At 35.9% G+C, this 15,729-nt stretch overlaps 1 long non-coding RNA gene across 1 annotated transcript; it reads right to left on the reverse strand.

Moving 5' to 3' along the window:
* Nucleotides 1–5,851: 5,851 nt before the first annotated feature.
* On the reverse strand, nt 5,852–15,398 carry LOC128784786 (uncharacterized). Its single transcript, XR_008429620.1, has 3 exons — nt 15,310–15,398; nt 11,280–11,464; nt 5,852–6,014 (listed from the first exon to the last, which is right to left on the reverse strand). It is a non-coding gene; the product is annotated as an uncharacterized LOC128784786 (long non-coding RNA).
* Between the last annotated feature and the right edge of the window lie 331 nt (nt 15,399–15,729).

The following is a 15,729-nucleotide window of genomic DNA, read 5'->3' on the forward strand; positions in this document are numbered from 1 at the left end:
GTTTTGTTTTGTTTGGTTTGTTTTTTTTTTTGTCTCAACAGTTTAGTTTTTAAGGAATGATGGCTAAATAAACATTGCTGCATCACTTATTCTGTCTTGTCTATTTCTAGCTTATTCTAGTTCACTCTTCTGTGCTTTAGAGAAATATTTCTGCATCTCTTGTATCCTTGATGGATAAAATGTAAGCACTCAGTAAAGAGATCTCTGAATCTCCAAAGCATTCAAACATCTGGCATCAGGATGACTCATTCAAGGAGTGCTGTATCCCTAAATCAAATCACACAATCTGTCATTTTTGACATTAAGCAATTCGAGAGTCTTCAAAGGAGGGCCATGAGGATACTGAAGGGTCTGCAGGGGAAGCCATATGAAGAGTGACTGAAGTCTGAACACTTGGTGTGTTCAGCCTGGAGAAGAGGAGACTGAGGGGAGACCTCATTGTGGTCTTCAACATCCTCAGGAGGTGAAGCAGAGGGGCAGGTACAGATCTCTTCACTCAGATCAGTGACAGGACTCAAAGAAACAACATGAAGCTGGGTGAGGGGAGGTTTAGGTTGGGTGTCAGGAAAAGGTTCTTCACCCAGAGGTGAAGAACTGGAGCAGACTCCCCAGGGAAGTGGCCACAGCACCAGCCTGACAGAGTTCAAGAAGCATTTGGACAATGCTCTAAGGCATATGTTGTGACTCTGGGGTGTCCTGTGCAGGGCCAGGAACTGACCTCATGATCCTGATGTGTGCCTTCCAACTCAGCATATTCTATGATGGCATGATTCAATTAAAACAGCTTATGATAATTGTGTAAGGAAAACACCAGTTATGACAAAATTGCCTAACCCATGGATTTTCACAAAAAAATAAAAGTTATCTACCTGTCTCATCTACCTTACAGTGAACTCAAAAAAAAAAAAAAAAGAATCATGAAATCTCCCCTTTGTCACTGACAGAGCAATCTACACCCAACCTTTCTGGAAGGCTCGCTGGCCCTGTATCTTGACTTAATCCTACATTTTCTTCTTCCCAGCTTATTGTTATATATTGACACACAGTTCCTTGAGAGCAGTCAGACAAATTTACCGTTTAGAACTCTGCATCCTTCTTAGCCTATAAATGCATCAGAAGAAGTGGCATAACAGAAATAAATTCCTCCCTGTGCTCACTGAAGATAGGGCAAAAAAAAAGCAATAGGCTTATAATGCCGCAAGATACTCAGGACTCTGACAGGCTTGTGGCAGAAGATTAAAATCAGACATCTAGTTTTCATTTAGCTTAATATACAGGACTGAATGCTGTGATAAGTCAGCAGGTGATGACTTGTGGTATCAGGTATCCCTGCATTAATGGACAGAAGAGACAAACACTTTAGTGCTTTAACAGCTTCATCTGCATGATTTTGTCTGCTAAGACAAATCTACCACAGCCCTCGTTTAACCATTTAAGTAAGACTTAACATTAAGTACAACCAAACTTTGGAATAATTTCTGAAAGATATTTGCCGAAAACACGTATTAAACCTCTGTAAAAAACAGATTAGCCACTTAAAAGACTGATGCTTCATGTGATACTGACAGGGGAAGATAGGGTTTTACTCAGTGAACTCATGGACACCCTTTCCTTCTTCTCCCTGTGATTTTATGAGCAAATATCATATATCATATGAGCCACCAAAGATCTGTAGCCCTTTTTGCACTTTGACTTCTTATTTTGAGTCATTCAGACTTGAGGGACACTGAAAACTGAAGTGCAGCATTCAAAATTATTGGATGACTTATTAAAAAAAAATCTGTTTTTTGATATTTCACTGAAGTACTCCAACTTGTTCATACTGTCTTTTTTTTCTAGAAAGAGTGTTAGAGATCATCAGTCTCTTAAGTCAAGGTATCTTTTTAAATTTTGAAACATTTAAAGAACTAAATTTCAAATTCTTATTGGCATTTTTGGACATCTTTGTGAGAAAACAGTATTTTGTTTTGAATTTTACAAAGTTTTGAGAAAGTAAAGTTAAGAAGTGAAACAAGTGATGCAAAAGTAATTGAATTTTTTCTTTATATTTAAAATTTGAAGTTTATTCTTTATTCCAACTCCATATGTAGTTAATTTCTTATCAGTTTGGAAGGGTAAAATTAATCCAAATTGTGTTCCAATTTCATTTGTGAAGAACTACACCTTCCATTTTTTCTTGTCCTTCCAAGATTCTTTATATTAAAATGTGAAAATACTAACTCAAGTGTTTTTACCAAAATAATTGTAAGAAAGGGTAAGTTTATATTTTTATTGAATTCCAAAAAAAAAAACCTCAAGATGTTGTTTCCAGTGTATCTAACCTTTTCTAATAAAATTTTCAAGATCCAGAACTTTGAAGTAAAGCATTCAAAATTAATTTTAAGTTAAGCTTTTTTTAGGACTGTATTTTCTTTTCTGTATAAATAATTACATGACTTTTTCCAGTTAAAATTTTGAATCAGAGAGAAAAGCAAAAGACAGAAACATTTGTCTGCTTTTTCTGTCTAGAATTAATATATACATATATCTTATAATTAAAATAAGGATATTTTACTCAGTGCTATTTGAAAAGCCATATAAATAATGCCATTATTTCAGTGGTTCCAAACAGCTAATCTAGAAGTAAAACAATTGGTGACCAGTGACACCATAACAAGTGAAGAATGAACTCCCAAACTGAACACTCAATAACTACAGGAGTGAAAATTGCCACTTCAGACTGTTATTGTAGTACTGTTGTGCGTGAAGTACATTTTCCATAAACTGTGGTTGGTTCACTATGCAGTATATGAAGAATTGGGCCAGATTTGTCAATGGGTTTGCTATTACCAGTTTAACTATCTATATATTTAATGATATAATTATGTTCATAATGACCTCACATCTAGCAGTAAACAGTATTTTTAAAAGAAATATATTGCTGGCTTTTTTTGGTTTTTCATTTGGGCTTTTTTGTTTGGTGTTTGTCACACATATATATCTGTGCGTGCGTGTACATATATATATATATACACACTGTACGTATGTATATGTGCATATATATACGTACATATTGTGCATAGTATATTTAGCTTTGTTTGTATGCTTGTTTTGTAAAGTGCCAAGTTTTATTTTCATAGCTGTTTAAATGAATACCATAGGCAGAAGATAAAGGGTTTGCCAAGCTGATATGCTTCAAATCAGTGTATTTATTGCTAATCCTATTAATGCAAATAGTGGAGTACATGCTAAAAGCAAAACATTAAAAGCAATCTCCACAGACATACCCAAATTCTGTAAAAAATCACATAATTAATAATTATCTAAATGTACAATTTGGTTTGTGACTTATGAAAAGTAGTTCTTCCTGACATTTCAGTTTATTACTTCAGCCTGGATTTCTCTGCTGAAATTTGTGGTTGTATATTTCTATGGTAACCCTGGAGGAGGGAAGGGAAGGGTGCCAGGGAAAAGAAAGCAAGGATGTTACAAGAAGGAAAACAACATGAAACTGAGAAAAACAGCCAATGAAAAAAAAAAAATATTAATTTCAACAGATTTTAGAGTAAACTAGACCTACACAAAAAAAACCAAAAACAAAACAAAAAAAAAAAAAAAAAAAAAAAACAAAAAAAAAAAAAAAAAAACCAAAAAAAAAAAAAAAAAACAAACAAAAAAAACAACCAAGCCAAAACAAAAAATATTTCATGGCCAAATATGAAAAAAGAAAAAAAACCTCATATTTTGAACGGAAGCTCTGAAAGCCCTTATTCTCTAAAAGCCATGGTTTTTATTATCAATACACAATTAATCTGGGGACGGTGGAAGAAGAGGTAGTGAAAGATCCTGGGCATAACAGGTAATTTTAAGTAACCTAAGTCAATATCTACGCTCCCTGTGTAGTTTGCAATGAATTGAAAGTTTTATCTGAATTTATATATCAGACTAAATGCACATAGGTTTTGAGTACTGTCCTATATAGCTAAGGGACATACAGTCAGCTCCTAAAGATGATTTGGTCCCATCACATGTGTCCATTTCTCAACACTGATTGTCAGAAGTGACTGATTCTTAATTCAGGTAGGTGAGTCAGGCATTAAAATATTGCCACTTTTTTTTTTTTTTTTCTGTATTAGTGGGAAAATAATAATCTTGTGTCACTATCTGAAGGAATCAATTTGTCAACTTGCTAGTAACATCTATCTACCACTTTTAAATAATTTAAGCATCCAAACTTTTTTAATACATGTTGATGTAATTTAGGGTGGGGAAAGTGAAGAAAAGAGAAGAATAATCTTTGGAACGACCACAGAGTTTTTGATTTGGAACAAGCAGTCCATTTTGAGCCTCTGAGTACTTAGGATAAATGTAGACTATCAGCATGGCAGCAGATATTTAAAATTCACTAGCTACTTGGAAAGGAATGAGTATCTTCACAAGAGCATATTCTCTGTTTTCAATCCCCTTGCTACATAGTTAATGTCAGATAGGGGAAGAGTTTGACCCACTGTGACACATGGAGTTAAACGGAGTTAAATGAAATTGTGCACTTTCTTATATATGCCATCACAGCTCATCACCTCCATGTTATTTTACTCCTAGATGTTCATGAGGAATGAGGATAAGAGAAGGCAATATCTTAGAGAGTAAACAATATCAATATCTTGTCAATATCTTATCAATATCTTGTCAATATCTTAGAGAGTAAACTTTTTTAAAAATTAATTATCTTGCATATGATCTACTCTGGTTAATTTTACTCTTTTCTTCCCGTGACTATTACAGCAAATTGGGAATTTATATTTTTTTTGCTAGATGTAGGAGATCATCAGGGGATGTCACATGTGGCTTCCAGGGAGTGTTAAATAGAAACACTCCCAAACAAGAAGAATTAATGTCACTCATAAGTATCAGACAACCTTTCCTAGTCCTCTAGCTTTCAGAATTTTCTCAATTAATTATTTAAATGAAGCTGGTTTTGCAATGCTAATTGACTAGTGAAGTTTTGCTTTTCAGAAAGAATGAACTTCATATTTTCAAAGCAGCGAAGACTCTGCCAGAGTCCACCTTCTTCCTGATACCGAAGTCATTGCTTATGTGAATAAATGCTCTGTTAAAATGTGTGAGGAGGTGGAACCAGGTCTTAAGTCACTGTCATTCATCAACACCAGTGCCTGACTACTTGTCTTTTTACAATCTTGTGTATAAAATCTCAATAACATACAAGGTAGGGTGGAAGAGAGGAAGACTGCATTAAGCAATTCTCTGTATTACCTATTTCATGACAAAGAAAACCATGGAAAATAGAGACAAATGAGTTCCAAAACTGTTTAGAACAGATAATGAATATATAAAAAAATAAATAAATAGAATCCTGAAAGTATACATACTTTAAATGCTCATCTTAATTTTCTTTTGCTTTTGTATCAGACACAAAAGGACAGATTCACATTTCTCGCTTGAATGACTTATTTTGTACTTCTATGGAAAAAAATAAAACAAGGCTTTCAAGGAAAAAATAAAGTTTGCATATCTCCTTTAAAACAGATTAAAAAAAGTGTCTGTTGTATAGACTATAGAATTCACATCACCCACTACTCCACAGAATCAGTATGGATCATTGTGAACAAAAGCATTCAAGTGTGTTAAGAACACATGGTCATTAGAATAAGGGAATGTACAAAACATTCTAATCAAATCCTTAAGTAAAAAAGTAATGTAGCTGCTTCTTTTCATATGCATCTATAAGACAAAAACATATATAGAAAAGCTGGTTGCTTATCTATTATCAGCTGGAAAGGAACAGAAAAGCCAAAACCAAAAGCAGACATAATGAAATATTCAGGTATAAAATTTCTGAAGCCTTGTTTTATTAAAAAAATGCATCATAATCATGTCAGGAGTACAGCTTTGTTGTCAGTCACATCCCCATCTCTGTGGAGGTGAAGTGCCATGTGCTTTCATGTCTTCTTGCTCCCTTGCACATGCACACTTGACTTGCTGCAGCCCATGAGTTGCACAGTAATCAATGCTGCCTGGAAAAGGTAAGCAGGAGCATGAGTTGGAGTTTCCCAGCTGATTATCTCTCAGTTGCTAATGGTTTGGTAGGTCAGGCAACTGGACTTTTGTATGATTCAACCTGAGCCTTAAAGGGAGGTCACTGGATGCTATATTCCTCCTGCTGCTACCCCGTGTCAGCAAGTTCTGCACTTCATTTCTGGAGCACGGTGCTTGATGCATCACACGTGACAGATGATTGCATTAGTGTCTACAACACATCAAGAGAATGAAGTGTAGGATGCACTGATAGAAATGGCAGCAGCTTTGGAGTATGTAGGCTTTTGATTCTCTATTACTTTGTGGCTTACTAAGATACTGATATGCAGGCTCAGAAAGGAATCACTTTATGCAGCTCAAAACCTCTTCAACTTTAAAATGGGTATTGTTTTTCTCTGTTGTGTTTTCTTTTTGTTTGGATTTTGAGGGGTTTTTTTGGTTGGTTGGTTTTGACACAGTTATGCGTCCATCATAAAAGATTAAAAAAGTCTATGAAGATCAGAATCAGCTCTTTATTTAAAATTAAAACATTGTTTCATATTCACTTTTTAGATTTTCTTTTCATACAAATATTCTGAGTCATATAATGTACAACACTTTTTCTGTTTTCTATTGTGAAGAATTGAAACAAAATACAAAGTACTAAGCACCGTTTTTTTCTAAACGGCATATTTTTGAATTCCCAATACCTATAAAGATGAAAAGCCTAGTAACAAAGTCTCTTAGATTTTGTATCTACTTAGCCATTTGTGTCAAAAACCCTTTCATATGAGTTACTAGAACAGTTTTTAATTAAAGTTCAGTGACAAACCCACCATACATACTCCTCTTATACCTTTCTGCGCTCTGTATACTTATGCTTTTTGAAGTATAACCAATTTAAGTGTTATGTTCCTGTCCCTCTAAAACAATTAGCTAGTTTTAGATGCTTTCAGGTTTCAGAACTTCTTGTTTTCATTGATTAAAAACTTACATTTCTGGAGTGAAACACAAGCACTGTTCAATACAGCATAAGCTATGCTCCATCCTGAACCATTCTATACATTACTCACCAGGGCACAACAGTGCACAGAAAATATAAGGCAGAAAGTGAAGGATGCATTTCTGTTGATAACATTTTGATGGAATACCAGCACTCAAAATAAAATATATACTCAGCTCAACAGTGACTCATACATTTGAAAGTGAATAGGAAATTTGTGTAGGCAGAAAGTAATGATCAATGTGAGAATTTTACAAGAGGAAGGAACTTTACTGTTAAGCCCCGCTTGAAGTCTGAAAAGGCTTTGAAAAGTTGTGTGAATTATGAAGTAAATTTTATTCTCCCACTTTTTTTGTTAATAGACAGGAAAGGTATTTGCTTTTTTCCAGTTTCAGAAATTCACAATTTCACCAAGTAGCAAGATAGCCAATCCTAGCAGGACAAATAGAAAATAAAATATTTATTCCCAGACTGTGGTCAGTTCGTGCAATGCTGATGGTCTGTGAAACTACACAAACAGATCACAGAACACCAAGAATTCCATGATTAAAGAGGAACTTGCAGGTGGCCCATCTGTGTACTGATTGTGATTCATAACAACAGCCTATGACCAGCATTATTCAGGCCAGAGCATATCAGAGGCCACTACACTGTGCTTTCACCTGGCTCTTGATTTCCCGCTTAAGTTGACAGTATGCGCTCCTCTTTTCCTCAAAACACAGGAACAGGAAAGTTATCTGTTTTTCACCATCTTCTTAAGCATAAATTCCTGGTATGTATCTGTACCAGCCCTGTATTCTGCGTGAAATTTTGACAAGGCTGGGGGGTGCTTTGAGCAACCTGGCCTAGGGAAAGCTGTCCCTGCCCACTTCAGGGTGGTTGGAACTGGATGATCCCCAATGTCCCTTCCAGCCCAATCCATTCTATGATTCAAAAAAACACCTTCACACAAACCCAAAACCAAGCAAACAAGAAACAAAAAACAGCCAAACCAAAAACCCACAAAACAACGGAATAACCATTTCATAACACTAAAGATTCTGGATTTAGGATTCATATTTCAAGCTTTGATAAGAAAACAGATGTCTTTTGAAAATCGACTATATGGAAGAACTGTCCAAATGCAAATGACTATACAAGCAAAAACCTATTGATGTTGGATTCTACTTTTCTGATTTCAGTGCACTGAACCTTTTTCTAGCCTAATGAAAAATTAAGAGAAAAGGAGCAAAAAAAAATTACTTTTTATATGCACTTAGAGAAGTGGAGTCCTTGGCATTTTCCCCATCAGATAAAATCTACTTTAAAGAATAAAATTTCCATGTGTATTTTTCACTTTCACAGTTTTTCACTGGCATACAAAAATTCAGAGGTTAGAGAAAGAACATGGGGAAGGTTGATTCTGTGTGGCTGGGTTTAGATCTTGTCAAGTATAAAGGTGTTATAACATAAAAATAGAGGACCCCGGAAAAATAATGTTTGAACTGGGGAAAGGGGGAAAGAGACATCTCTCTTCATTCTTTTATCCTGTCATGAAAATACAAGTAAGAAGGTAAAACAGAACTATTTCCAGAACAAATGTCTCCCATAATATTTCCCACTCAGTTTAGTGGATAACTGTAGCCTGAGAATTGTTACTGGTGGTAGAATATCCACAAGACAGATCAACCTAGCAAGGAAAGGATAGAAGGGTTTCTTTGGTTCTTTACGTCTCATTGTGCAAAACATTAAAATTACAAAGAGAATTTTATCATGAGTTCAATGGTTTAAGTCCCTGCAAAAGCAAAAAAATTATTTGTTTTAAAAATCAAGATTTTCTTTGAAACAGGACATCTAGGACAAGGCAAAAGCCTATAATGGAGCCTGCTAATGTAAGTCCTAGGAATCAACCTCCCACTCAGAGCATGGACAGATTCCAATCTAGATTTTGTTTCAAATTTAGATCACAGTGAAGTACAGAATATCTCTGACCTGTCTTCGCAATTTGTTGCAGCTTTGATTACCCACATTGTCAATCTTTTTTCCTAAAATCTATTAATAATTTGCCGTGTTGTAGCTCACATACATAGCTGTAATATCTTTATGGTGCACTTTCAAGAAGAATCTGGCTCTACCTTTTCTGCACTTTGCTCCTGAATGCTTGAAACCAGCTTCCTTTAATTTTCTTTTTTCCATACTGATAAAACCAAGTCCCTTAGTCTTTCCTGCCTTTTCCTTGAATATCTTGTGTTCCAGACCCTTAAACAGCTTGGTGGCCCTTCACTGACTAATTCCTTTATTCCAATATTTCTGGACTACTAGGGAGATCAAAATGGGAATAATACTTTGGATGCTGCATTCTTAGCGCCAAGTGAAGAAGAATGACTCTGGCCTATTGGGTACACTCTTTCTTACAGAGCTTATATTCTTCATGTCTGCCAGGACACACTCCTGAATAAGGTTTCAATTGGCCAGTAGGACATCTTTTCTGTTAAACAAGTTGCTAGCCAGTGTGTCCGCAGCATTTGCAGGATGTTGTGTTCAGCTTTGTTAAACTTCATAAAATCTCTGCCAGCTTCTCTCAGTTTGATACCATTTGAATATGGTATTGCATTTCATCCCATTTTACGGGCCAGCAACGAAGACATTAAATAACATCAGTCTCAATATCAGCCTTTAAAAATGACTAAGATTAATTTATTTTTCCCAACCTGAATGTTACAATACCCCACATCAGGACATACTGTGGCTGTGGTGGCTCTTCAAGATGAAAAGAAAGACACAGACTGTAAACATATTATTTCATAAGAAATCATTGAATACATGCAGAGAAATCATGCATTTGGTCTGTAATTTGTCCCTGCTATGTCAAATACAGATTTTTTCAGTACTGTTCAACATCCTTCCACCAATAAGGAATTACAAACAACTTTTTAATCACTTGTTTCAGAAGTGTGATGTTTCAGTATTCCATATGCCTCTTATTGACAGAGTTCAAGGACCTTAGTTGATATACTCAACCAAATGGAAGAGTTATCATTTCTTGAGAATGCTTACTGTTTAGCATATTCAAAGACAGTTATCCATATTGTATTCATATCCTAAGTATAAATAAGCGTCTTGTACCTTTTACTGGTCATGAAGAAAAGGCAGCACAATAGTAAGTCTGAGCTAATAAATATCAACTAATATTGCCACAGAAATATCTCAGTTTGGGATATCTCAGTTTGAGGGCAGAGTACTTTTTAGCATGTTATATATACATATGATTTATACAGTCAATACTGGTTAAACCACAATGTTCAACCATGGTTGATTTCCATCTTCATGTATTATGTTCAACACTTCAGGCACAGGAGTTCTAATTAGAATTAGGAACACTTCCTCATGTGGGAAATTACTATAGTGTGTGAGAGGACACTCATGGCACACTTATGTTGCTGTTGGTAAAATAAAGTGACTCCTCAGATGTAGAATAAGCTGCAAATATGAAAATATACTTTGTCAATATGACTGAAATTTCTCTAGAAAATTCTGTTGTATTAACTGTGTGACTTGTAAGGAGCAGTGTAGGTTTGACCTTAATGATACATTTCAACTTTACATATCCTGCTGGTTTTTTGTGTGTGTGAATTTGTGCATATACACACATATACCTGCATGTATGTGCTTTATTCAGAGCAACATTGTATTGCTTAGTACTTGTAAAGTACTAAAAGATTTTGAAAAATACATTGTCAAATTAGAAAGTGCCTTCAGCATGAAGTAGCATAGTGATAACAGTTGCAAGTCCAGGTCAAGTGGAAAATTTCCAATACTCCAGTATCTAAAATGTTTATAAAGTGAAGAAATTTTTAAAATTTATTTTAACTGAGGCTCAGGTAAGAAACTGTATTGTAATTACAGAAGTATTGAGCATTTTTTTTCTCAGTTTGTTCAGAAAACTCCACTTTGTTACATTTTGTGGCCTATTTCATTGTTGTGTCTGGTTAATTCAGTTATGTTTCATTACTCTATTGACATGGCAGAACATAATATTACTGGTACAACTGAATGTGTCAGATAAAAAATATGGTACAACAGCCTGGGAAATTAAATATTTTTTTTTCCTTTCATGTTAAAAAAAGGCAGAGATTTAATAAAGCTCTGAAAACAGTTAAAATTATATTTAAAACTTTAAATTTGTAATCTGTTACAGTTCATGTGCAAAACATTACATCTCCAGGCAAACACAGCATAAAAGTGCAGTCTCTACTTTGTTGTTAATAATGGAAATACTCACACAGACTCCTGGCAGGCTTCCCATGTTTGGGAATATGTGACTTAAATCTGATCCATTCACTATGTCCCTGTTCAACATCTACTGAAGTCATGCAGCCCCATGTGATTGCAAAGAGAAGAGAATTGCCACTTCACACAAAAATCTACCTCAGCTGCTTTCACTTCAAGGCAGATGTGCAGAACAAGCTGCATGCAAAATTTAAGAAAAATAAAGAAATTATATCACTGTTGGGAAAAAGTGATTTCAAGATAATGCTCAAAGGTGATGCTATAACCTCAAGCAGTCGAAAAGCACCGGCTAGCACTGCCTTTGTGAGGCTGGCTCTACCACATGAACAGGCACTCCAGGGTTATGGCGCCTGTCTCCCCGATAGTGCTAATTGCTGTGATGTGGTTAACACAGCTTTGATAGCTTCACGCTGAGAGGAAGTGAAGGGACAAGAGAAGGACCCTTTGCCTGTGAGCCTGAGAACTTTTATTCCCCTGTGCGTGGTCAGAGCAAATCTCCCTCAGCGCAATGCAAAATAAATGCGGACAGACAAAGAACTTGCAACAGATTAAGTAGTGGGTGGGCGGGCAGGGGTGGAAACCTGGTTTGCCCTATAGGGAGTGACATGGATTTTAACAACCTGTGGGAACATAACAGAGGTGGGTACAATGTTCTGGGACAAATAGAAGTGCAAAGATTGATGCAGAACTTTCATGAAGAAGCAGGGAGTGGTTACAAGATTGACACTCCAACAAGGAGTGGCAACCCCTGACTGACAGAACCATGTAAGGAGAAAACTGTGTAAGGTGAGAAGATTGACATGTCTGCGTGACAAGAGCTCCCATGGTAAACAACTTGGAGCAAACCACTGTGAGGGAAAAGTAGGGGAGTACAAGGAACCAACCTAACTAACATTAATAAAATCCCTGACTAAATCAACCCAACCTACAACAGGCTCTTTGTCCTTTATCTTCAGGAAAAGTTGAAGAATTGCAGACACATGGGAGATGGTGAATTACTTTCTTCATGGCAGCACAACAAAGACTAAAATAAAAAATGTTTTATTCAGTACATAATATTTAGTTCAATGGAAATCGGCTTTTGGAAACTTTCTGCTTTTTCTTCCTTTCTGGCTATTGGTAGATTTCTGACAGACAAGCAAAAATTATGCTCATGGCAGAAACACTTAATACAATAAATGTGCAAGAGGAGTAATGTACCAAAGGTGGCAGAGTCATGGTTACAACAATGTTGCATTTTCTTGTGTGACTGTAAAATGACATTGTATATGTGGGACTCTAGGAGGACAACAATGCTGAAAACCTGCTGTTTCTAGTCTCATTCAGGATAAATCTCTAAACTAAGATAATGTTGACTTCAAAAATGTGCCTCAGCAATGTTTTTACTGTATTTACTAACACTGTCCTAATCAGATCTTCATAGCTAGCGCTTTGGAAGCTAGTTAAACAGTAGAAATTTAGTCAGGATTCTTTTTTTCATTTCAGTTCTACTTATTGTACTGAGTTGATGTTTTTATTTTTCTTCATAAAGACACTCTAGTATTTGCAATTTTCTCTCAATCTTTTCTTTTTGGAAGCAAGCAAACAACAAACCTTGAATATTTTACCAAACAGTGAACAAATTCATTTTTCTAGTGAACAGTCTTCAACAAGACTTGGCTTTCTTTTGCTTTACTATATTGAGACCAGTGTTGGAGTTGCAACCAACACTGGGGTTTTGCTGGAGCCACAGACTCCTCATGAACAAATCTTCCCAAGTTATTAATTTGTATTTGTCAGCAATCCTACTGACCTCAAGACAACTTCTTGCCTGGGATTCATCCTGTAGAGTTTATATTGTCAAAATTCTGTTTTAATATGGATGTCATAAAAAAATAAAACTTTGGAGAACATGATTCTTTCATAAATGCCAAGGTAACTGTAGTTGAAAGATATTGTCTGTAAGATGTAACACCACTCTTGAAGATTTTTGTCTCAATAAGTTAGTAGCATGAGCCAAGTGCTGTGAAGATAACAGGACAGTATATTCCAAAAAGACAGTGAAAATATACAGAAAAATTTGTTGTATGATTTGCCAGTATGGTATTTTCAATAAAACTGTGAAACATGATCCAAGGTTCATACTAATTTATTTGTGTCTCATGGACAGAGATAACTAACTTCACTTTCTAAAAAGTGTGTTTATTGAGAATACAGCAGCCAAAAATATATAGTCACACACTAAATGCTGGTGTATTAACTGTAATAATTATAATATTATAAAAATCACAAGGTTAATTGGATTTCAAGACCATTATTTTGAACTGATTTCTTTGTGTCAGGTTATCTATAATCCAACTATGCTGTGGAGGAGCAAAAAGAAAGGTAACTAAATTATAAAAAAGGTGCTATATTAGCTAAGGAGTCAAATCTGAACTGTTATTTGGCAACAATATTTAAGATGGGTTATGAAGACACTGCTCAATAGGAAGATTATATTACTGACTACCTGTATATGTCACTACTTATGTTAAAAGCAGGGATATAATGAATTTAAAAAATCCCATGTAAACATACTATTCTAGAAAGTCACATAAGGACTCTGGAGCTTTAAGTTGGTTTATGGTAAGTATACAGATGCAAAAAGCTTTTCATGAACTGATAATGTCCTTGTGACCAATGATTAATAAAGGAACAAGAAAGAAAATGTATCTGCAACTTCCACAAATGCTATGCACTCAACACATCTAGAAGCAGAATACTAAGAAGCAATGGATGGTACCTGTAAAACAGACTGAGCAAAGTGATACAGGGATTCATACCCAGAAAATAAAATAAGGGTAGGTAGCCTTGTGAAGCAGGTCTAGACCACAAAAGCAATAACACCCTCTGACTATCTCTAGGCTCTCCTGCTCTTTTACATAAAACTTTAACTGAACCACAAAACTGTTTTTTGAAGTGAAATTTTAAATATTAGTAGCTGCAGATGAGGTTTGGAAAGATTAGACCTAAATTAATTGAGGAACAAAATATTCTTTGGTTTTAAATCTGAGGGTTTTAATCCATATAAACCCTGTAAAAAATTTCACCTTTTGGCACTCTTTTGATCTAAAAAATGACTGTGCTTACGGAGTTTACTGTAGTCCAGCTCAACCCACAGTGAATTCAGTTCTTATCTCAGTACTCTCCTTCTCCTCTACCTAGTATAAAAAGTCCACATCAAACACATACAGTGTAAATGCTAGGTTAGAACACTCTTTTATTCCCTGTGACTTACAAAAAAGGGAAACATTCTGATGCTATGACCTGCTTCTGAAGGTGAGGGTAACTGAGGTTCTTATTAATAGATCCCTTGGGGTGGATTAGAGTGAAACAACACTGAATAAATGGTCTTGATTTATATATGGCAGGTTTATTTCGGAACAATTTGGTTTGGAAAGGAGGTATGTAGTCATTTTGGTTATTATCTAAAGAGATATAGCAATTTAAAAATGCAAAAATATTGCCTAAGAAAATACATAGAGAAAAGAAAGAGAAAAGAAAGGACAAGAGCACATAGTGGTGAGGAAAGATATCACCATCCATGGATCCAGGGAAAAGATGCAATTGTTACAATTTCAGTGCCTGTTGGTTGAGGTGATGGTCACAATTTTGACCCATCAGGGTTGGGGAAAGACAACAAAACACAAAGTTCAATGGCTTATACATGCTCAAGTTCAGGTGGGAATGCCCAGCAATGTCCAAAAGTGGGGAAAGATGTACTCTGTTTGTGGATCATCCACGGTCCTCTGGTGGAAGGCTCTAGAAACGAGTCTAGGAGCACTTAGGGGTCTTTTATGGGTTATGAATCCTTCTAAGAAATGACAGCTGCCTCCCATGTCAGTGTAGCTTCTCATGTCAGTATGCCCCATCAGAGGGATTAACACCTTCAGGCCTACACATGAATGTAAATGTCCTGATCCTTCCCCTGGAGGGGTAACTTTTACACAGGAGGCATTTATGTAAGGACAGACATTGGCATGATAAAAAAAACATTATCCCACCTCTGCAGGATCCTCTTCTTATGGTTCCCTATCTAGCTAAAATGCCAGCTTGTTGCTAAACAAAGGCTGATTTGGAATGGTCATCCTCTGGTGGCTGGTGTGCATCCCCTCCTCCCTGGGCCATTCTTACGCAGATCTCATAATAAGGTCTCAACATCACACACGAAAAACTCTACTCCTCCTCTTGGGCTGGGGTCTGCAAACCTGGCCCCACCAAAGCACCCTCTGCTTTTGTTAAATTAGGGAGCTGGGAGCAGAATTCCTGTCTCCTGTTCCCTCACAAGGGTGCTGGAATGAGTTACAGGAAATGTCCAACCTCTTCAGAACTTCATAGCACCACCCCACTGTGAATGTCTCAGTCAATTTTGAATCAGTGGTACGAGGCTCTTAATAAACAAAGCTTGACACTTTCATTCACAT

The sequence above is a fragment of the Vidua chalybeata genome, chromosome 2 (assembly GCF_026979565.1).
Source record: "Vidua chalybeata isolate OUT-0048 chromosome 2, bVidCha1 merged haplotype, whole genome shotgun sequence".
NCBI lineage: Eukaryota > Metazoa > Chordata > Aves > Passeriformes > Viduidae > Vidua > Vidua chalybeata.